Source organism: Pteropus medius, unplaced genomic scaffold, assembly GCF_902729225.1.
Source record: "Pteropus medius unplaced genomic scaffold, Ma_sr-lr_union100, whole genome shotgun sequence".
Taxonomy (NCBI): Eukaryota; Metazoa; Chordata; class Mammalia; order Chiroptera; family Pteropodidae; genus Pteropus; species Pteropus medius.
This window is the reverse complement of record NW_024353517.1, coordinates 2754271-2777280: the sequence shown is the minus strand read 5'-3', so window position 1 is coordinate 2777280 and position 23010 is coordinate 2754271.

The following is a 23010-nucleotide window of genomic DNA, read 5'->3' as shown; positions in this document are numbered from 1 at the left end:
TTCTCCTCCCTTTGACACCTTGCCTGTCTTCAGGTGGTTTCCTGCTTCCTCTGTGTATATGTATGCACGTGTTTATCAAGCTTCTCTCGGGATCTCCCGTACCCTATGTCCGTTTGCCTCTCCCTCACTCTCTCTCATCTACCTCCCTCCTCTCTCTGCCTCTTCTTGTCCTTTTTGCTTACCTTCCTTTTTGTCTCCTTTTCTATTTGTCTCCCTCTGGGTTTCTCTTGCTTTCTATGACTCCATTTCTATCTTCGTGTGTATCTCTAAGTCTCTCAGTCTGTCTCTGAATTGTCAGTCTCTCTTTTGGTGTCTCTATCTCTATCTCCCTCTCTTTTTCTGTCTGTCCTTCTCTCTGTCACTATGTCTCTTATCTGTCTCACTTACTACCTGGGCCTCTCAGTCTCTATCTCTGGCATTCTCTCTGCCTCTCTACCTCTGCCTCTCCCACTCTGAGTCTCTCTCTCTCTCCTGGACAGTCAAGATGCCAGTGTCAAAGCCAGAGCCTGTCCATTGGCCCCTACCTCTGGCATCACTGCCAGGTTCAGGCTTTGCCAACAGCTGCCAAGTGAGAGCAAGTCTTGTGTCCCCAGCCCTACTCTGTGTACTGGAGTCCTATGGGCTGCAGCCCATCTTCACTCAGTACCTCCTGCGGGCTCCTTTCTCCCTCCTCTCCTTTCTCTCCTGGACTTAAACTCAGTTCCCCCGCTCCAACCCCATCCCCTGAGGAACCTGAGCCCCAGCTGTGGTTCCATAGGAGTACTGTGGCAGGAACCCCACCACGACACCCCTCAGGAGTTCACAGGCCAGCTGGGGTGACCCTACACCATAAATTGTAAGCAGTGTAGACAACACAGGGCACAAGAATCTGGGGCCCTGTGTGGGCCACAAACTGGAAAATCCCAAAGGAAGGGAGACCAGAGGCTCTGTCAGAGGGGGTGGGGTTAGGCTCAAGCTGGACAGGACTGAGTCAGATGGACAAGGCAATAGAGGACATTCCGATAAGAGGAACTGAACTGGCAAAGACAGGGAGGTAGGAATAATTAAGGGACCCTTGAGGGGCAATGAGTTTAAGGGTTAGAATTAAGGTTTGTGCAAACACTTGAGAACAGAGAGAAGATTAAAAACTATCCACGTGGTGGTAGGTAGCGGGAGGCAAAAGTTTTCATAAGGGATAATGACAGCTGAGTTGGATTCCAATGTGAAGAAGCAAGAAAAGGCATTTCAGGCTAAGGAACCGATATGTGCCAAGGCAGAAGGCATGGAAGGGCCTGCTCAGGGAGGCACTGGCCCTCTGTGGTGCAGAATGAGAGGTATAAGGGGCAAGGAAAGGAACGAGGAGTCCGGCGTGCCACCCTAGGGGATTCTATCTGCTGACAAGGAAAAGTTTTGAGCAGGAGAGTGACATGGTCAGGTTTTATTTATTTTTACTTTTTAAATCACTGGCAGCTGTTTGGAGGATGAACTGGCAGGAAGGGAGACTGAGGGTGGGGACACCAGCTAAGAGCTACTGCAATAGTCCAGGCAAGAAGGGCCCAAGAAGGGCTGGCCAGGGCTGTGCTTATGGGAGTGGAGACCAGAGAACTCTTGGAGGGCACCTTCTGAGGTAGAAGGTTTGAAACCCAACCAGAAAGGCAGAGGCAGGGAGGAAACTGGGGATGTCTCAAGTGTCCAGCTTAGGGAACATGGGAAGGAGGAGATTTTTAGAGGAAAAGACCAAGAACTCTGGGGTCGAAGTATCTATGGGACTTTCTTAGGGCAGAACTCCTTCCCCCTGGCCACCACGTCAACTCCTAGCAGGTGCCGAGGCCTGGGGAGGGCCCAGTGGCACAGAGTTCTGAGAGTTGGTGATTCCTAGGACTGAACAGAAGCTGAGCTGGGGCCTGATCTATTTATGGCCAGTTTCAGCTCTAAAGCAAGAAAGAGATAAGAAACGGTTTAGGAAAGACACTGCCGGGTGCCTTCCCTGAGTCCTGCTTCCTCAGTGCACTCACCCTCCTACATGCCTGCACCCTCTGGGGTGGGGGCGGGGCGGTGTGGGGTTAGTGGGCGTGGGGGGGGGGGGCAGGGGTGCAGGGCGGGGGGTGCAGAGTGAGAGGAATTGAGAAAGAATTGGATCAGCGATGGCACCAAATGTTTCAGGCCATCTAACAAGTATTTTCAAATGCAAATTCCCTCCCTTCCATCAGTTCCCCACACAACTGCTCTCTGAGCAGCTGGAGGCAGAGTGGGGGGTGGGGGCAGCAAAAATAAATCCCATTTTCTGCTCCTTTTCAGTGCTAGGATGCGATCCCCTACTGCCTCCCCTCCTTCTTCACAGATGGGGGATTAGACCAGCCTCAGGTTCGGCTCTGTGGCTCTGTGGCTCTGTCTCGTGGGGAGGGTGACGAGCAGGGCAGGGACTGAGTGGGGAGGATTTGGAAGTGTTCGGTGACAGGGCTAAGAATAACAGCTTCCATCAGGCCTGACACCCTCTCCACTTGCCATGGCTCAAGTTGTTCCTTATGTTCAAGAGACAGACAGACAGATACAGGGTGTCTGCATGGACCGTGTATATTTGTGCCTGAGACAAACACCAAAGCTGAGGGTGGGGTGCGGGGCAAGCTGACAGGCAAATGGCGTGGATGTGACTGAGAGAGGCTGGAGACAGAGCAGTCCAGTGTGACAATGAGATGGTGAGAAAGAGAGAGAGAGCACGCTTTGTGTGTTTGAGAGTGTGTGTGTGTGTGTGTGTGCGCGCGCGCGCTGGAGTCTGTGTGGGGGTGAGCATGCTGTTGTGAAAGAGTCTACCGATGTGTGGGAGAGAAGATCAGAAGGCAGGGGGAGGCTGGGTCCAAGTGTGCGGTCATCATCAGGGCATTTGTCAAGGCCAAGGTGAGGGCAGCAGGGGAGGACTTGGCAGAAGGCCTCCCTCTGCTTGGAAGCACTAGACATCCTCACACACGGCCGTTCAGACACTGCCTTCTCCTGTCCAGGGGGCAATTGAAGAGGGAATGTGTGTGTGCACTTGGGTGTGTCTGAGGGTATGAAGTCTGTGTGTTGCATATAGGGATGTGTCTTGTATGAGTATGTTAGTGTCTGTATACCTGCACATCTATATGAGTATGTGTGTCAGAATACATCTTTTTGTATGTAAGCTTGTGTGTATATAAATGTGTATGTCTATGAGTGAGCACGTATGTGTGCGCACATGAATGTGTGTGTGTGTGTGTGTGTGTGTGTGTGTAGACAGATGATGAGATGAGATCCTCAGGACCTCAGCCTGCCAAACTGCCCTCATTGCCTCCAGCTCCCAGCAGATGGTGAGGGAATGTGCCTATAGGTCTCTAAATCTGTGTCCACATTTCTAGTGTAGAATAAGCTAAAGATCAGGGCAGGGGGCAAGAGGCTGCTGCACTTCTTGCTTTTTCCAAGATGGAGCAGAAAGAAGCACTGGAGTTTACCTGATTATAATGACTGACTGTACCCATCAACCTCCCCTTTAGATGTTAGCTGGCTGTGCAATGATGCCTCAGTTTACCAAAAGCATGTGTTGAGGGAGGGGAATACTATTTGAATTTCTGTATATGAATTACAAATGCCAGGAGAGATCCTCAAAAGAGACTTATGGTGCATTCTTTGTCAAGCCAGGGCTGTGTGTAACATGTGGCGCCTCGGTCTCGTCAAAGCAGCTGTCTGGGAATATGGCTTCTTCCCGAGATTTCCATGGTCTGGGCCCCAGGCCTCAACTTCAACAGCGAGGAGGGCCCACCTAGCCAGGTATCTGTCCATCGATAGCATCACCGAGAGGGGTTCTTTAATACAGGACTTTATGAAGCCAACTAAACGGTTCGTTGAGAATGACTAAACTCAACCTTGGAAAGAAAATCATAAACATTTTACTACCTAGCTAAGCCAAGCATGATTACATATGGAAACTATGGACGCCACTCAGTGGGATTTTGATATTAATTTCCAATTTCCTCTTCACTGAGGAACTGATGAAAACCCAGTCTCTGTGCTATCCAGGCTAGAATCAACATCTACCCTGCACCGTCCCTGCAAACTCTGCAGCTTCTCACCACTGCTCCTTTCACTCCAGTTCCAGGCTGGCTGCTCCAGAGTTTTGCCTCGACCATCCGGCTCCAAGGGTGGGCTCACTCAGGTTTATTTAAGTGCAATCTCTGTAGGCTGTATTCAGGAGAGCTGCCTCGGCCAGCCTCCTACAGTCTCAGGGAGTACCCCACCCTGGGCTTCCTGCCAGCCTCTACTCTCTGGCTTGTTCCTAGTGTGGATAGTTGCCCATACTGGCCAGTTCTTCCTGCTCAGCAGTGGGGTAAAGAGCTGTGTGTTATTTATTCCCTGCTTTGAGCAAGAAGCAGAGAACAGCTTCCCCCATCAGACCGGAATAAAATACCTGGGAGCTTCCTGTGTCCACCCTCACTGTCCCCTCTGACGTAGGGAGCTGCCACACCATGTGCAACATCAGGGAGATGCCACTTAGTCACATGACAAGGAACGAGAAGCTTTTAGTGGGAAATCACTCTGAGGAGAAGCTCAGAAAAAGGTTTGGAGACAGGCACACCTTATTTAGACTCTCAGCTCTACCACTCTGTGACTCTGGGCAAGTCAGTTATGCTCTCTATAAAAAGGGTACATTCATACTTTCCTTGCAGGTATGAGAAATTAAATGATAATGAATTCATACATAAAGCCCCTGCACCTAGTAGGTAGGCATTCAGTACAGGCATACCTTGGAAATATCGAGGGTTCAGTTCCAGACCACCAAAATAAAGTGAGCATAATCTTTTTGCTGATGGAGGGTCTTGCCTTCAATTTGTAAAAAATGCAACATCTGTGAAGCACAATAAAGCAAAGCACAATAAAATGAGGTATGCCTATAAATGATACTTATCACTATTACTAACTCTACCAGCCAAGAGGATCTTGGAGAATATCCAGTGTTTACCAAACTTTGGCTATGCCTCAGCGTCACCCGAGAAGCTAGCTGCTTAAAATACAGATCCCCGGGCCCAGGGCCTTGCATCAGTGGGTCAGGCCTCAGGCCCTCCATCTGTCCTAGCTTCAGAGTGCCAGGGTGGTTTGTGGAAATGGCTGGGCTATGCCAGCCTCCCATCCACTCCTTTCTTGCATTTCAGAGCTACTGAGGCCTCAACTTGCGCTGGCTCCTGGAAACGCCATCCCAGGTGAGGGCCTGATTAAGTTTGACATCGTCTTTGCCGGAGAGCACCCTGGCGGCTGCTTTGGTTTTGATTACAGGCAGCCTGGCATCGGGTAGCCACGGCCTGTTCACCTGAACTGCCGGCACAAGGCACAGATGCTAATTACACGGCTAAGTACTTGCAGATTTCCCAGGAACAACAAAGATAATTTGTTTGCTGCATGGCTTGTTAGGAGGGAAGCTGGGCTCTGGTGACTGGGTGGCTTGTAGATTAGGCCCCTGGCCTTTCACCTCCTCCTGCCCTTGCCTGCTGGTTCTCCCAGCTGTGCTGATTAAAAGCGGGAGAAATTAAGATCTCCCCGCTCACCCCCCACCCCCACAGGCTGGAGGAGATGAGCGAGGTGGGGGCGGGATCTGGCTGCAAGGCTAAGCCAGGCTGAGGACATCTAGCAGGGGTCCCGCCTGCCCAGCTTGGAGGATGTGGAGACAGGACAGACAATGAGCAGGAAGCAGGGCTTTCCTCTGAGTCTCCCCTTCGGACGTGCACAGCATTGCAGCCACTGCTGGTGAACAGGCTGAGTGGATCAGAGGAGGGATAAGAAGGGATCATGGACAAGGAATATGGGAGCTGGAAGAGCTGGAGAGGGAACTTCCTGGGGCTCCCCTAGAGAGTGGCAAGGAGGTGGCTGACACAGGAAGGGATACCCCTGGTCTTGGCTTTGACTGTTATGGAGGAGGCGAGAGTGGCACCCTATCCAGCTGAGAACAGGGTCATGCCAGATCCGTGGGTCTGAATGGCATTGTGTAAAAGGAAAGTCCTGTGGAAATTAGCCAGACCCCATTCACCTAAGAGCATTGCAAGTGGCCCCATGAGAAGTCAGGCCTCAGAGCTGGAAGGGCTGTAATAGTCATTTCTCCTTGCTTCCTTCTGCCTGAGGAAATGAGAAGAATGTGATAATTGTTATTAATGTTGGTGTCCCTTATACTTTTATGTGTTATAATGGTTTTTATACACTAATAGTCGCTATTTATCAATGACCTACTATGTGTCAGACAATGAAATAGGTGCTCTGCATATGATTAGACCTATAAGGGAGAAGTCGTGAGGTCCACATTACAGATGAGGAAATTGATGCTAAGTAAGATTAACTACCTTGACCAAGGTCACACAGTAAGACACAGAACAAGGGTTTGCTTCCTCTGGCCTCAGGTGACAAGCTGTCCCCTGATGGGCTCTTCACGGATGGGATACTGGGGCCCAGTCAGACCCGGAATGAGGTGACTGGGGCAGGGGAGATGAGTCATGTGTCCACTATAGCAGGTGTGATGAGCAGACTTACAGGGGATTCCAGCTTTATTATGGGATGGCAAACACTCCATCTGAATGACCTTGCAATGCTCCAATGAGAACAGCCCTCTTCCTGGGCCTCACACCCCTCCCTCTTTCTCTTTCCCTCCCTTAGGCTGTGAGTGACTTTGACGGTAGATGGAAACTCTGTCTATGGCGGGTGGGACCTGGTGTCTCTCTAGTGCAGAGGCCAGTCTAGGGTGGGTAATTACACAGGGAAGTCTGGGGTGGGGTTGGGTGCAGGACCTGCACCATTGGCAAGTTGTGTATCAGGGAGGGAACGAAGTGGGAGGAGTCAGTGAATAAAATGACAAGCCAACCCTCTGGTCACCTGCTCTCCGTGGTCCCTGGATTTTCTTTCAGGCTACATCCATTTATGTCTTTTCTTTCTGGTTTCACTAGTCATCATGCCTCTATATTCCCTTTGAAAATTGTTGGAAGAATTTGTTCAAGGCAAGTAACTTCTACCCATGGTCACTCCCTTTCACCTCCCCACTTCCGCCCTGGGCCTAAGACTTTGACCTCTCAGCTCCTAAGAAGAAAATATGTCCTGACATCATCAGCATCTCCAACACAGCCTTGTTGGCACATGTTGGTGTTCCTCTCAATTAAGGCAATTCATTAAACTCTGGTGGAGTTCATTTTTATTCCTCGATAAAAACTTTCAAATAAATACGTTCAGCCACAGAAAGAATCCTTTGACAGGGCACATGTCTTAATTTTGGTGTGGGGCATGTGCCCTTTAAGTAGTCAGCTGAGAATGTGCAGGAGAGACCCGGGGCTGGTTTTGCAGACTTTGTGCAGGGGGCGTAAGCAGGCTGATCTGACTCTGGCCACTTGGAGGGATGCAGGGAATCTCAGCTCTGTGCCAGGGGACTGGGAACAGGTCGCCAGCTCCCAAAGTCTCAGCAGGCCTTGCGAGCCCCATGGCCTAGAAGCGGAGCCTCCTTCTTCCCCTTGGGGGTCTGTTGCAGAACATGGTGAACTCCGGCCTCGCCGCGCACTGTGTTGCCAGCTGTCATTTCCATTGTGAGTGACTGGGGAAGAATGTGTGTCACTCCCAGCATCAGATCTCCACAGAGGCCACACAGCTACTGGAAAGCACTTTGATGGAAACTCAGTACACTGAGTCTCTTCCTGGTTCTGTTCCGTGAGGATGTGGGGCTCCTTGCTTCTCCTCTCTGAACCTTAGTTAGCTTCAAATGGAAGATATGTCTCAGGGCCCTACCATGTTACCAGATTTACAATTCTAAATCTTGCCGGCAATCCACGTCATCCCTATTTTACAGATGAGGAGACCGTTGCTCAGTGAGATTAAGTGAATTGACCAAGACCACATGACTGGTAAGGGAACAATTCAGAAATGAATCCAGGACTCTTGGCTCAGGATTCTCTTGAGACCTCAAAGGGAGCTAGTAATTGTCATACCCTGAATATAAGGTCCTGGCCTAGTGGCCGCTCCTGAAAAAGACAAACAGGGCTCAGGAACTTTAGGAGCAGGCCTCAGACTCTGGGGGCATCCAGAGCTAGGAAGGGATACCACCTAGACTGTGGGCAGGCAGGCAGTACATGTACTGGGCTGCAGAGATTCCTGTCACCAGTTTCAAGGGACAAGATTAAACTCTAGTACAATGGGACTAGAATCTAAATCCCAGGTGCTGAGGGAGATGGGGCATAGCAGTGGAGTCTTACATCTGTTAGGAAGCATTAAACTGCAAGTAACAGAAAATCTGACTAAAAATTGTTTAATCAAATGAGGGGTTGTTTCTCCCACAAAACAAGAAATTAGAGGTAGGTGGTTGACGGTATTGATTCAGCTGTTCAAATGGTGCTATCAAGGTCCTTTCTGTCTTGCCTTTAGGCCACCTTCACTACGTTGGCTTTTTGTCCTTGTGCTTGTCCAACTTTATGTTCTTAATGTGGCTACTGCAGTTCTAGGCATTGCATCTGCATTCAAGGCAGAAAGAGGGACAGAGAGATGGTGCCAATGACACTTTCTCCTTTAATCAGGAAATCAGAAGCCCTCAAGTTGCCAGCTGAAAAACTTAATAAACAAGTTGAAAATGCGAAAGGAAGAAAGAGAAGAAGGAAGGAGGAAGGGAAGGAAGAAGAAGGGTAGGAGGAGGAGGAGGGAGGGAGGAAGGAAGGAAGGAAGGAAGGAAGGAAGGAAGGAAGGAAGGAAGAGAGAGTGAGGGAAGGTGGGAGGGAGGAAGGAAAGAAGGAAGGAATTCTTCTCAGAGCCTTCATTAACATCTCTTTGAAGAGAACAGAGTTACATGGTCACTTTTAGCTGCAAAAGAAGCTGGGAAGCAGATTATCTAGATTTACCTTCTATAGTGAGAGAGTAACAGGAGAGAAGGAGATTAAGACTGGCTACCGAGTTGGCCAACCAACAGATCTGTCCTAGAATTCTACACCTGGGCCATGCGATGGCATTCAAAGGATACATCACAGAAGTGTGTCCTGGTCAATACACTTTTACACATGCTATTTCCTGGAATTGGGACCCCCAATTCCATTCCTATACCTCTCATATTTGCCTAACAAAGCCTTCAGTGTATTCTGAAATTAAACTTTTAGAAGCAATTTGGCAACATGTTTCAAGGGCCATAAAAGTGTTCATAAATTTTGACCCAGTATTTCCACTTCTGAGAATTTATTTGTTTCAAGGAAATAGCCCAAAAGGAAAAAAAAAAAGAAAACTACATGTTCATTACAGTGTTAGAAATAAGAAACAACCAAAAAATCCAACAATAGGGGAATGGGTAATTAAATCATAATACACTCACTGGATGGCATATTGTACAGCCATTAAAAGTGATCATTATAAATTTCACTTAGTAATATAAAAATGGCTATGATATAACGTTATATTAAAAAACAAGACATATAATAGAATGTATTATTTGGACTGCGTACTTATCTTTGTCTGCTCGGGCTGCCATAACAAATTACCATTAGCTGAAACAACTGAACCTGAAATTTATTTCTTTAGACTAGAAGTCAAAAGCAGGGTCCGTGACTGGCGAGAGCTCTCTCTCTGGGCTGCAGACAACCAACTCCCCACTATGTTCTCACATGGTATTAGGTGTGTGTGCACAGAGGGAGGAGTAAGCTCTGGTGTCTCTTCCTCTTTGTATAAGGACACTAATCCCACCATGAGCAACCCACCCTTGTGACCCTATCTACACATAATTGTCTCCCAAAGGCTCCATCTCCAAATACCATCACATTTGGGGGTATGGTTTCAACATATGAATTTTGGTGTAATACAATTCAGTCCATAGCAATTCTTAAACATATGTGTGCCTTGTGGACAAAGCCTTGTAGGGAATTCACAAAAGTTATTCGCTTAGGGTGATGGGATTATGGATGATAGGTTTTCTCCCTGTTATTCAAAATTTCTATAATGATGTTATATAGTTTTTACGTAATTGGGAGGGGAAGGGAGAGAGAGGTTAGAATAAATATGATCCATCTTTAAGCCTCAGCTCAAATGCTACCTCCTTTAGGAAGTCTTCCTTGGTTTTTCCAATCAAATCTTTTCTGAAGTTCTTATTTTACTGGAAATTGTGCTCTTCTGGGGCCATGAGCAATTTCACATAGACCAGTGGCAGAGGTCAAGAACCCAGACTAGGAGCCCAGTGGGGTGGAGGTGGTGAAGAGTGGGGATGGGGCATGTAGTCAGAAACCAGGCATGGGATCTATAAGCAACAGGTTCAGGGCACCAACAGGTACAGGGCTTGAAAACTAGGGGTATAAGCTGCTGGGGTTGAGTAAGAGCCGGTCTTTCTAGTTATTTTAAATGTATTATTATTATTATTATTATTATTATTATTATTATTATTCATTATTACTATTATTAAACTTATACATACTCACTGCAAAAAATGTAAATAGTTCAAATAAAGCCTGCTGTGGCTCCTACACAATCTCACTCCCCGCCCTAGAGATTGTCAGTTTGGTGCGTACCCTTCCAGAATATTCTTTCTCACGCACATAGTTTCAAAGTGTGCATCCGTGTTTACATAAATAGAGCCAGCTTGTTCTGTGACTTGCTTCTCATAAGGAGACCTTTACACTTCAAGATGCAGAGGTCTACCTCATTCGTTTGGATCTCAGATAACCATTACTAATGTGGATATTCAGAAATGTATTAAGCCCTTTCTCTATTAATGAGCATTTGGGTTGCTTCTGATTGTTTGGATTACTGCCACTGCCACCACAGCCCCGTGACCAGACCACTATGTGCACTTGGGACATTTCTTCAGGCAGAGATGTGGAATTGCTGTGGCGATGGGTTTGGGCATTTTACGTTTTTGCAGGCATTTCCAGATCACACTCTACAAACACCATGATGAATTCCATACTTACCAACAGTGAAAAGTGTTCATTGCCATCAGTATTGTTTGATTTGCATTTCTTCGATGACTAGTGAGGCCGAGCCTGTTGTCATACATTTATTGGCCATCTGCAGTACCTCTGAGGTGAACTGTTTGTTCCGAACTATTATTCATTTTTTCTTTTGGGTGGTTTGTTTTTTGCTTATTGTTTGTATGAATTCATTATATAATCCTGAATATTAATCCTTTTCAATTGTATATGTTGCAAACACCTTCTTTCAGTCTGTCAGTTGTCTTTTAACAGTATTTATGGTGTCTTTTTTCATACAGCAGTTTTAGATTTGGACATAATCAAATTTAGCAATCTTTCCCTTTATGGTTTTTGTGTTTCACGTCTTACTAAAGAAAGCCTTTCCTACCCCAAGGTTATAAACAAATTCTCCTATATTTTCTTTTAATAGTTTCATAGCTTTGTTTTTTTTTTTACATTTAGCTCTCTGATCCATCTGGAATTTATTTAGTGAATGGTGTGAAGCAGGAATCAACTTTACGTTTTTTTCACACAAATAGCCAGTTATCTCTACAATATTTTCGAAGTGTTCATCCTTTCCCTACCTCTTAGGGATTACTTTATCCTATGTATCCTATCAATGTTACTTTATCCTATACAAGCCTTTCAAACTCTCTATCCTATGACGCTGATGCATTTGTCTTGTCCTGTGCCAGCACATCACCATTTTAATTAGCACAGCTTAGTAGTGTTTTATTATCTGATGAGGCAAGTTCTCCCTCATTGTACTTCTTTTTCAAATATTTTTTGACTATTCCAACATAGTTATTCTCCCAGATTAGTTTTAGAACTGGCTTGTTAAATTTCATACACACACACACGCACGCACACACCCTTTTGTGATTTTGATTGCCATTATGTTGAATTTATAGAATTCTTTGAGCAGAAATGTTATATTCACCATATCAAGTGCTCTCTCTGTTTACTTCAGGTTTCTCTTACGTCTCAGGACTGATTCTGAGGCCAACTCCACTGCTTACGAGCTCTGTGATCTGGGATAGGGCTCAGCTTCTCTGTGTCCTGGCTCTATCATCTTTGACAGAGAAATACTATTTCCTGTCCTAGAGCTGGTGGAGGATGAAATGAGAGCCAGTGTGTGAAAGCACTAGATGGTGAGCTCCTAGTGGGCAGGCATCTGCCTTTTTTAGCTCTGTGACCCAGGACAGTGAGTTCTTTGAAAAGTCTTGAGGGGAAGATGAGAAAACAATCTTTCAGTTTCAGTCGATTCAGGGGGTACAGGGTGAGAATTGGCATGGAGAGAGAGGCAGAGAAGTACCACTTCTATCAGAGTGTCAGGTGTTTTACATATATCATCTCCTTTGTCCTCAGAACAAGTCTGTGAGGCTGGTACTATCATCCTCTTTCCATAGCTGAGAAAAATGAGACTCAGACAGTGACCTGTCTAGACTCAGATGCAAGGCTCTAATAAGCTGCAACCCAAACCCTCTTTCCTGCCTAATTTGGGGAACTGATGGGGGCAGTTATAAAGCCAGGTTATAAAGCCAGAGCTGCTAGATGGTCCCCTGGTTATAAAGCCAGAGCTGCTAGATGGTCCGCTGCTTCCTTGTCTGAAGTCTAATGAGCCTAGAGTAGACAGCCCCAAGATACTCACATGAGCATTCAGCATTCAGGAGATTGTTGAATTAGACTGGGACAAAGTCCAAAATCACAATATGAATGCTACAGAGATCACAGTAACTGCGAGACAAGTTCAGAGGGAAAAAAAGGCTCTGTGGACTGGAGAAATCAGGGAAGACTTCCAGGTGGAGGTGAGATTGGAACTCAGCCCTGAGAGATGGGGAGGATTTAGACAAACAAGAGAACAGAACATACCGGAATCAGAGCTAGTACAGCCAAGCAGGTGAGCCCATCTGGCTGGATAGGCAGTGAGTATGAACAGAGAAAGGCATTTCTCCATGGCTGAGGGCTTGGCTAGGCTGGGCAGTGTCTCCAGGCTGGAGCAAAGCTAGGAGGCCAGTAGGCCATGGACCTGGTATCTTCTAGGCCTGTCTAGCTCTCCACAGTGTCCTAATATTAAGCTTCATTTTCCACATGCAGATCTCATAGCCAGTTGCCAGGGCAGCAAAACACACTAACCAGCAGTAGAAAGTCAACTGGGAGGGGCAGGAAGGGGCTGCTTTCTTCCCTTTGCCTGCCCACACTGCATCCTGACCCTATCTCTTCACTCTGACTTTGTCTCCTCACTCCATGTATCAGAGTGTATATATGTGGGTACCTGGGCATGAGCTAGCTGCGTGCCCTTGAGTGCCTCAGCCTCTCTGATCTTAAGATATGTAGTTTCCAGGTATGTACATATTCTGGTGATGGGGTGGTCCATCTTGCTCCCATTGGACATAGGAACAGCCTCATGGTATGGCCACTGTTAACACCAGAAAAAGAGGAACGACCCAGTTCATGCCAGAGGCTTTATATATTGGCTGCCGGGTTGAGTTTGGGGGTTTAAAAATCAAAGCACATTAGTTCAGGTCCTTTGAGGAGCTAGATCTTAAGATGGGATTAGATATGCAAAAGATTTATTTGCAGAAACATCTCTGAAGGAAAAAAGGAAGTGGCCAGAGGAGGTGTGGAGCTGTCAGACCGTGATTCAGGTCTGACCTCTGTGAGGAAGTGAGGAAAGGGTGGAGGGTTAGATGGGCAGAGTCCCAGACTGCAGCGTAGGTCCAAGGAGCTTTTGGTCAAGCCAATGGAAAGTTCTCAAGCTAAAGTTGTCCCCAGAGGAGGCCTGCATCTCTCAGGAACGGGCCTGTCTTAGTATCCCTGCCATGCTCAGTGTTCAGTGAGGAGCAGCCCGTGGGAAGTACGGCCTTGGCACCAACACAGGAGCAATTACAACGCCCTTGGTCAATTACATTCCCGCAGTAGGAGATCTAAGTGGCACGTTTTCATGGCTGCCACCCAAACCTTTATTATATACACTTGCTTGATACCAACATTATTTAAACCCAAGGGAGGCCAGGTGTTGAGGTATAAAGATGATGCATTTGGGCAGACCTCACCATGGGGCGCCTCTGCTTACTAACTGTGTGATCACAATCAGGCATTTTACTAATCTGACTTTCAATTTTTCTACAAAATGAGTTACTAAGAAGATAATATAGGACCCGAAACTCTTCCCAGCTCCAATGGGAGAAAACTAGATGAAACTGACTGACTGAAGCCTGGGTCAGAGGCCCAAAGGAGGACGCTCTTTCCTTTTCCTAGAGGAGGTTCGAGAGGTTAGAAAACTGAAAAACAAGGAGAGAAAGGAAAGCCCCCCCAAGGCCCACTCATAGTAGATGCCGTATGGTCACTTAAGGGGGAAAGTACAGACTATTCTATACCATCTGGATATTAAGTGCTTCATAATCTCATAAAAACATGTAAGTTGTACAATTATTTAAAAATAACAAGTTTATTCACAAAATTTTTTAGTTGAGAATGCCTTCAGCTGCAAATATCAGAAATTCCAACTACTTGTGTCTTAAGCAGTAAAGTCATTTAACTACCTCACATGACAGGAAGTTGGAAGGTAGGAGAACCCAGGGTTTGTTTAGTTCCAGGGTTCTGGATCCACGTCTCTGCGCTTCTCTTGGCCTTTGCCTCGTCACAAGATAGATGCCACAGCTCCAAACATCACACCCTCGCACAATCCTGTCCCAAATGAGAGGAAAGGGGAAGGTATAAAAGGGAACATTAATCTGTCATTTCTTCTTAGAAGGGAGAAAAACCTTTTCCAGAAGCCCCCTGAAGACTAGTCCCTTGTGTCTTGCTGGCAGGAATTAGACCACTCCTTGACCAATCACCAGCAAAGTTATCTCTAGGCACATGGCTGCTTGAACAAGATCAAGGTCTATTAGCAAAGAAGACCACAGTGAATGGCTCTTGAGTAAGCGATGAGAACATCTTCCATAGGAAGAATTTCTAGAAGCAGAACGAATCTTTCTATCCTTCTATGCATAGCTAAGAGGTTTTGCAAGTACGTAAACACATACAGTATAATGAGAACAATAAAAAATAATATACAAGACACAGGAATCAGACTAAGAAAGGAATTCATCCAATTAATGAAGGGTGGGAGTCCAGTGGACAGAGTCCATTATAATGTAGCTGAAAGACTCTTCATCCTAGGGGAGGGAACAAATAGGTCAGAGGAACCCTCACAAACTCTTTGTCTGAACAGAGCACTGAAAGATGAGTAGGAGTTCACTAAGCAAACTGAGTTGAAGATGAACAGACTCAACCCATGAAAAGTTATTTGTGCAGGAAAGGTTCGTTGAGTTCCTACTGTCACAGCCATTAAAAAAGGAAAGGAATGAGGTCCTGAGCCTCCTGGGGAGGAATGCAGGGACACTGGTTGGCCGGGCTGGATGGAGAGAGTCTTCATGAAAGAGGCAAGTTTAGAGATGACAGCATATAACTCCCGGAGCACTGGGACCCCCAGGGTAGGCACAGAAAGGGACTGTGTCAGGGCCATGTTGATGTGATCTGTCTAGACCATGGAGAGTTGGGAAGACCATGGGCCTGCATGGAGTATAGAAGCTCAACTAGCCCCACATGGCCAGTTTCGAATGTCCCTCTCTGTCTCTGTGTATCCTGTTCTACCTGGAATGCCCTTCTACATCCCCCCTTCCTGGCAAACACTTTCCTAACTTTAAAGACTCTGTTCAAATGTGGCTTTCTCGGAGAAGCCTTCTTCAGAACAGAGACATAGCATATCACGTACACCATTGCCTTCAAGCAATCGCCACCTTCTATGTAACTGACATGATTTCAGGTCTGTGTACCTACTAGCCGGTGCACTCCTCCAGGCCATTATCAACTTGACTTTCAGGAAGACTCATCCGCCCCGTGAACCTGTAACTGGCAGAGCCCCCAAACAAAAATAGAGGTTCAAGAGGGAATGAGGGAGTCTGAGAATGAACGAATGGGTCTGTGAATGGAGAGAGCCCTCCATGGTAAGCAAGCACTCCTGGTAAGTGTCACCATCAACATTCCAGTGTGAGCACCAGTGACCAGATCCAGGTGCTAGTCCTCTCCCTGTGTAGTTACCTCAGTATGTATCCTGGGGAGCAGGTGCCAACTAGGTTTGACACTCACACACGACAGGTGCTAGAGAATGGAAGGGAGTATTGAGAAAGGTAACCACCGCCTGAGAGAAAAGAAGCAAAGCAGGAACTCAAACAAGATTCTGAAATTAGCCCTTTCTAAAATCTTTCTGCACCAAGCACTGGGAACCAAGATGAAAAGCACAAATCCTGAGTTTAAGAACTGAGGCACTCTCTAAGGAAAGTTGGACATTTCCACATAAGGCAACAAAATTAGGAGAAGAGAATGAAACTACCCTGATGCATAAAACAGCTCAAAAAGACTCAGAGATTACTTGTTAGTTATGCAGAAAGCTCCCAAGAGAACTAAAATGATAATGGTCATGCCAAAGAAAGTGGAAATCAGGCCAGGATATAAAGGAAGGGTACGAACGAAAAAAGAAAACAAAAGGCTATGAAGATAAAATCAGAAGAGTGGTTTAGAAGAAGAAATGAGGTATAACTTGCACAAGGAGGCGAAGAATGAGAAAAACATTTTCTTACTCTAACAGGCCAGCGAAAGGGGATAAGGAGATTGCTGGCTCGTTTTTGAGTTGGGGAAAGAAAGCCTATAAAGCAATGACACTAAAAAAGCAGAGGCTTTGAATTTTTTTCTTAGCCTAAAAAGGTCAGCTGTGATCTGAAAACTGAAAAGAGGCACTGCATGGGATCATGAGAAGGCAGGAAGCCAGGAGGGAATGAGGAAAGAACTTGTGTATTCACATCCATAGGCTCTGATGACTTACATGCTTAGGTACTTAAGGAATTGGCCCAAGGTGGAGTCAGATCACTAGCTCTGACTCCGAGGGGATTTATAAAGAACTGGTGAGGGGCCTGGAGACCAGAGGGAGACCAGACAGCCTGTCCCTGCCTTTCTTTAAACCTGGGGGAAAGCAGATGCCTCTGAAAGTGCCGGACCCATCAGCCGAGCTGCTATATGATAGAAAACTATTGGGACACGTCGTCAAAAAATCAATCTGCAAACACTAGGTCATAAGGAATTAGGTAATAACCAGCACTGCTTTCCAAAGAACACATTCTGTCAGAGTAATCCAATTTCCTTCCAGGACAGAATGATGGGCCTGGTAAATCAAGAACGGCAAGAGACATGTAATTGTCCTTAGCTTAAAGAGCAAGGCATTTAACTTCATGTTCCATGAGAAGTCTCAAAAGAAAAATGGAGGAATCGGGGTTTATAGTTGGCCTTTCTGGGGTTGAGCAAAAGAAAAGAGGTTGAAGGGTCAACCCAAATGCAATTCTTTGTGTTCTACGTAGCATGGATGGAACAAAATGGGCAGTGGTAGGGGTGGGCAGGGTAACCGTGCTGGTGGTGGCAGCAGACCAAAGTATTGGGGAAGGCGAGAGGGGTAGTGGCGGTGGTGATGCTAATGGTGGAGACGGTACTGGTGATGAAGGCAGTGACACCAGTGGAGGTGGTGATGATGGTGGTGGAGGTGGTAGTGGTGATGGGTGTAGTGATGGCTGTGGAGATGGAGATCATGGTTGAAATGGAGATGTAAATGCGAATAGTGGTGGAGGTGGTGGCGATAGTGGAGATGATGCTGTGAGTGTGATGGAGATATTAATAAAGGTGGTGGTGGTGATAGTGGTGGAGATGATGGTAACAATGGTGGTAGAAATGCAATGATGGTGGCAGAAATAGAAATGATGACAGTGTTGGTGGTCATGGTAGCAGCAACCAAACCTAGATTGGACATGGTTTCACAGTCATTGTTTTGGGCATCTATGATTGATTCCCATACTAGCCTGTTCTTTCCACATCTTTTCTGGGAGAACTGAACACCAGACTCTAGGCATTTTGGTCCCAGCCTCATTTTGACTGCCTCACCACATCCTGTTAGTCCTGAGGCAATGAGCCCCCTCTTTTCCCAGACAAGGTGGGAAGCTGCGAATCTCAACAGGCCTATGGGATAGGAGGATTTCCTCCCGTCTAAAGGGGTAGGCACAGCCTGAGTGTTCCCCAGCCAAGGAGAGAAAAAGGTTCCCAGGGCCAAGTGGAGGCAGGCTGTCCATGCTCAGGACTGGAATCTACAGCCCACCCCCACCCCACCCCACCCCCATTAACTGATGGCTATTGGAACTCCCACAACTTAGGAAGTTGTGCAGGTTGCACTCTGAAGAGGCGTCTTGTTAGTTCTGGCCTTCACACCTCTCTTCAGCCTGAGTTCTATTACCCCAGCTCAAGGACTAGGGGCTGGGAAGGGTGGACTAAAGACCTCCTTCCACCTTGGGTTATGCCAGGATCGGGCTGTTTTATTGAATGGAAATAAGGAGTTCATAGTGGGCTTCGTGGAGTGTGTGGTAAAAGAGGAGCTTGTCAATTTGGGCGGGACTCCCTGAAAACATTCCTGAGACTGGGAACTCAGCTCCAGATTGAAAAAATTCTTGCCTACCTCTTTGCTATCTATATAGACTCAACTGGCTGTGTGACCATGGAGAAGTGCCTAAAATTGGGGCTTCATGATATACTACAAAGAGTTGGACGAGATGGCCTCTGAGGTCTTTCAGCTTTGGGTTTAGTCCCCTGAATGTACTTCAGCTCTGACTGTCCACAAGCCCACCCCACCCATCCTCTCTGTCTGGAGGGCCAGATCCCTTACCCACTGTGGCTCTGGGTCAAGGCCCACCTCGAAGCCAATTCTGCCACAAAGCCCATTTGCACTTGGCAGGCAGAAGTGACCTCTTCCTCCACTAGACCCCATAGCCTTTGTCTACCCTCTGCCTTGAACTGTCAGAGAGTAGGGGGCCAGGCTCAGCACCTGCACCAGCTTCTGTGGGCCCCACAGGCCTGAACTTCATTCACCTGTTCCTCTTGGCAACCAGCACAGGCTTGGCAGAGAGGATGCTGCAAAAGTGGTGAAGAGTAAGTGAATTTTACACCTGAAGAAACTGAGGCCCAGAGTGATCAAGTGGCCAAGACTAGAATCCAAATCTCTGGACCCCTGTCTAATCTTGCTTAGTCTCCAAAACCCGTGTATGAACAGACTTCTCAAAAGGAAAAGCAATTCTCAGAGATCCTGTCTGTGAGTTTCCAACAGATCACGGACCCGTGTTTATGCAACACCAATGTAAGGCACTGAAGTTCTAGTCTATGAAAATGGTCAACTGCAAAGAGTTCTGACTTTATAGCTGCTGAAATATTTTAATATCGATAAAATCCAAATTTTAAGAGAACTTGGGAACTCTGAGGATGAATACCCTAGATTGAGAAACACTGTCCTAGCTAACAAATTCACAGGAAGGTGTGAATGATTGCTAGATCCTTTTACTGTGCCATAGGTCTCAAGGTAATTTGCATTTTTACATGTACCCTTGGAAAGGACAATGGGTAACTTATCAGGTGGCCCTATAACATGAAATGGTAGTCCTCAGGTCACCCAGGATGGTGGGAGTCTCTTGGAACCCTTCAAAAGAAGTTCTGTCAAGGACATCAACTCATGCTTTACTTAGGTCGAGGGTGAACACATGTGTTTAGGGAAATGGGGCAGAGAGGAAATGCAGGAATGGCTTCCCCAGATTCCCCTTCCAAACTGTCACTTGCTTCCCAGTCGGCCCTGCTAATGAGTGGGGCTCTCCCCAGCACTGCATACAGCCCCAGCCCCCCGCATATATACATATAGATTCTCTTCTAGGCTGCACTCACATGCCCTCACTCTGCAGAGATGAGGCAAAGCATTCAATCCCCAGAGAAGACCAGGAGCCTAGGAGTGTGCCTCGTTCTGAGCCTTGCTATGTAACCTGGGCGTGTACCCTCTCTGCACCTCCCTTTCTCCATCAATAATAAGAGATTCAGATTAGATGGTTTCAGAGGTCCCTTCTAGCCCGGCCCAGTCTGTTTTTGTGTCATTTCTCCTTTCCTTATGTTGTGAAAGGCCCTGTGACGATGTGGAAGGGGCAGGGGCTTTTGATTCACATAGATCTGAGTGCAAATTTTAACTCAAATTCTTTTAAACCTGGTAATCTTAGCCAAGGTGCTCAGCCTCTCCGAACTTTACTTTTCTCATCTTTAAATTAAGGATAACACCTTCTATTACATAGACTTGTTTTAAGCATTAGAAAATTTTGAAAAATAGTGTACCTGCTCTGCTCTCAATTAATGGCAGTTATCATATTGGCTAAGGAAGGCTGTGAAAAGCCATGTGTGTATGTGGGGCTGGGGCGGGGGAGTTGGAAGCATGAACTCTGAAGCCCCATTGCCTGAGTTTGAATCCCAGCATAGCTACTTTCTAGCTGTGTGATGTTGGGTGAGCAACTTAACTCTATGCCTCCATGTCCCCATCTGTGAAGTGGGGATAATAATTACACATATCTCATATAGTCATTGCAAGGATTAAATTATTCAATAAATTGAAACATTCAGAGCAATGTCTTATACAATAAGCACTCAGAAAATGGATGGTGGGGTGCCGCTACCACTCTTCATGTACTCCCACCCGCACCTTTGCTAAGCTAAGATTTTGGAGTCCCACTCTTGTCCCATCATTCACCTCTCCGGCCTATGGCCTCCCAGTTTTCATTTAGCATCCAGAGCCTGGTGACCTTCATCTTCCCTGGCTCTTTTAGGAAGCTGAACTCATTCCTGTGCCCTCCCTTAAACCTACCCTCCTCTGCTACATGCAGCCTGTTAGTTTATTCCTGTAACCCCTGTGGAGCCAGGCTTTTCCCAGTAGGTATCTATCTTGCTGCTGGCCAAGAGACCCTAGGTAGCCAGCCCTCACGCTGAGCCCCAGGGGGATCCCATCTACTTGAGAACATAGGAATATGCTCAGAGACCAGAATTCTGCTGCCTCCCTTATCAAGGTCCTGATAGCATTAAATGACATTCCGTTCTTCCTCAGAGCTGCCTTAAATCTCTGCTAATCATTCTTAAGCTGTTCTTCAGGTCTTCACAAACAATGCTTTCTTTAGCTAATGGGACTTGGCTGAGCTGTAGAGGCTCAGGGTAATAGAAATGAAAACGAAAGTGAAAATCATTTTTGCTCACTAGAGTGGCAAATATGTGTATATTATACCCAGTGGCAAGGATGTGAAAGAATGATCATACTCATACTTAGATGGAAAGAGTATAAACTGATATAGCCTCTTTGGAGGGAAGTTTAGTTCTATCTATAAGAACTTAAAACAAGCATACCTTTGACCCACTGATGCCACTTCTAGGCATCTATCCTATAGAAATACTTCTATTTGCACAAAGATACTCTTACAAAAATGGTAGCGTACTAAAGCACTGTTTGTGACAGCAAAATTCTGGAGACAATATAAATGTTCACTGGTAGGGGGATAGATTAACAATAAGTAAAATATCTATACAAAGGAGTACTACACAACTTTAAAAAATTAAATGCACACACATGGAAATAGTAAGAGAAAAATGGCACATTACAGAACAACATGTACGGTTTGATCTCATTTAGAAAATAAAAAAGCCCACCCTTTCCCCCTCCTCTCACTGAGTAGAGGCTTCCTGCTAAGTTCAGGCTGGGTCTAGACAGCCTGCACAGGGTTGAAAACTCAGCCCCTTCCTTCCAACCAAATGGGTCAGTGCCCCAGGATGGCCATACCTGGGGAAGGAAATACCGCTGAGGTCCTAGGGTCAGGATTCTTACCCAGCAGAACACAATGGAAGCTGTTTTAAGGCAGACAAACCTGGATTCAAATAGCACCTTCATCTCTTACCAGATGAGTGGCCTTGGGCAAGGTTCCTCATCACTTTGAGCCTTCATTTCTCCATCTATAAAATGGGATTAAAAACACCTACCACACTGTGTGGTGGGAATTAAATGAGACAATGTATAAACAATCTCAGTAAATGCCAGCCTTCTCCTATCCCTCAAAGGTTTCTTTTACTTTGCTTTCAAATTCCTGTAATCCAACCTCAGCCGCATCCCTGCCCGTCAGCCCCTCCATCTTCCCTATTCTACTGATGTGGTCTCCATAGTGAATTCTCCCCAGGTCCACTCTCATTCTTCACTCAGTGGCTATACTGAGGACTCATCCAACACTGAGATGAGTTGTACAAGGCCAGTGAAGATCGTCCCTGCACCCCGCACACCCATCACACTTACCCCACCCGGCTGGCCTTCAAAATGTCCTCTCTTCTCCCTACCCATCACCCCAAAGTGTTTCCTGTTCTTTCCCACCTGTGCCCAAGCTCCCACCCCGCCTAACCTTCCTCAGGACACGACCATATCAGTCATCTCCCCTTTCTCTCCGTGGCATCTTCAACCCATCCCTCCCCTCCACCCCAATCTTACGATTAAGCTCAGGTGAGCCACCCCCTCCATAAAACCCTCCATAAAACACTCACTCTCTTACCAGACTTGTCGCCCTCCCCCCATCTCCCATCTTCTTTTACTACCCGGCTGCCTTCTCCTGTCATCAACCCGGGGACTTTTGTTCAGCTTTCTTCCCCCGCCCCCTCATTTTGACCTCCGGGCAACAGTGGAGATAGTCACAGGCCCGTGGAAACGTGCTCCTGGCTTCTGCCACCTTGAGTGCTTTGCATCTGACAGGATTCTGCCCTGACACACACATCCTCCTCAAGCCTCCTGCAGTCGGCCTCCAATCCATTCTGAGAGAGCAACCTAAGGGCCAGACTTCCATCTCTTTGCTGACAGAGTGACTGAGTTCGGGAAGAAATTTGACCTGTGTTCTCTTTTTCAGAGGTGAAAACTGAAGCTGAATAACGTCTTCCCTGTAACTTCCCCAAGGCCACAGGGCGGGTGAGCAGTGGAGCCGGGTTGCCTTTTATCAGGGAATCAAGTGCTTCCGGAAGTTTCTGGCTCTCCGGAACTTCTTCCCTTCTACTCTACACCCTTTCTCGGCCCTAAAAAAGACCAGCCAGGTGCATATTAGCATAAAAAGGCCCTAATTAGTCTCCGTTTCCGCCCGAGTGGGTCAGACCCCACTGCCTGGGTCCCAGCCTCTGGCCCCAGCACCCTCATCCCTTCCTCCCCACCGCCCAGGGATCTCCCAGCACCTGC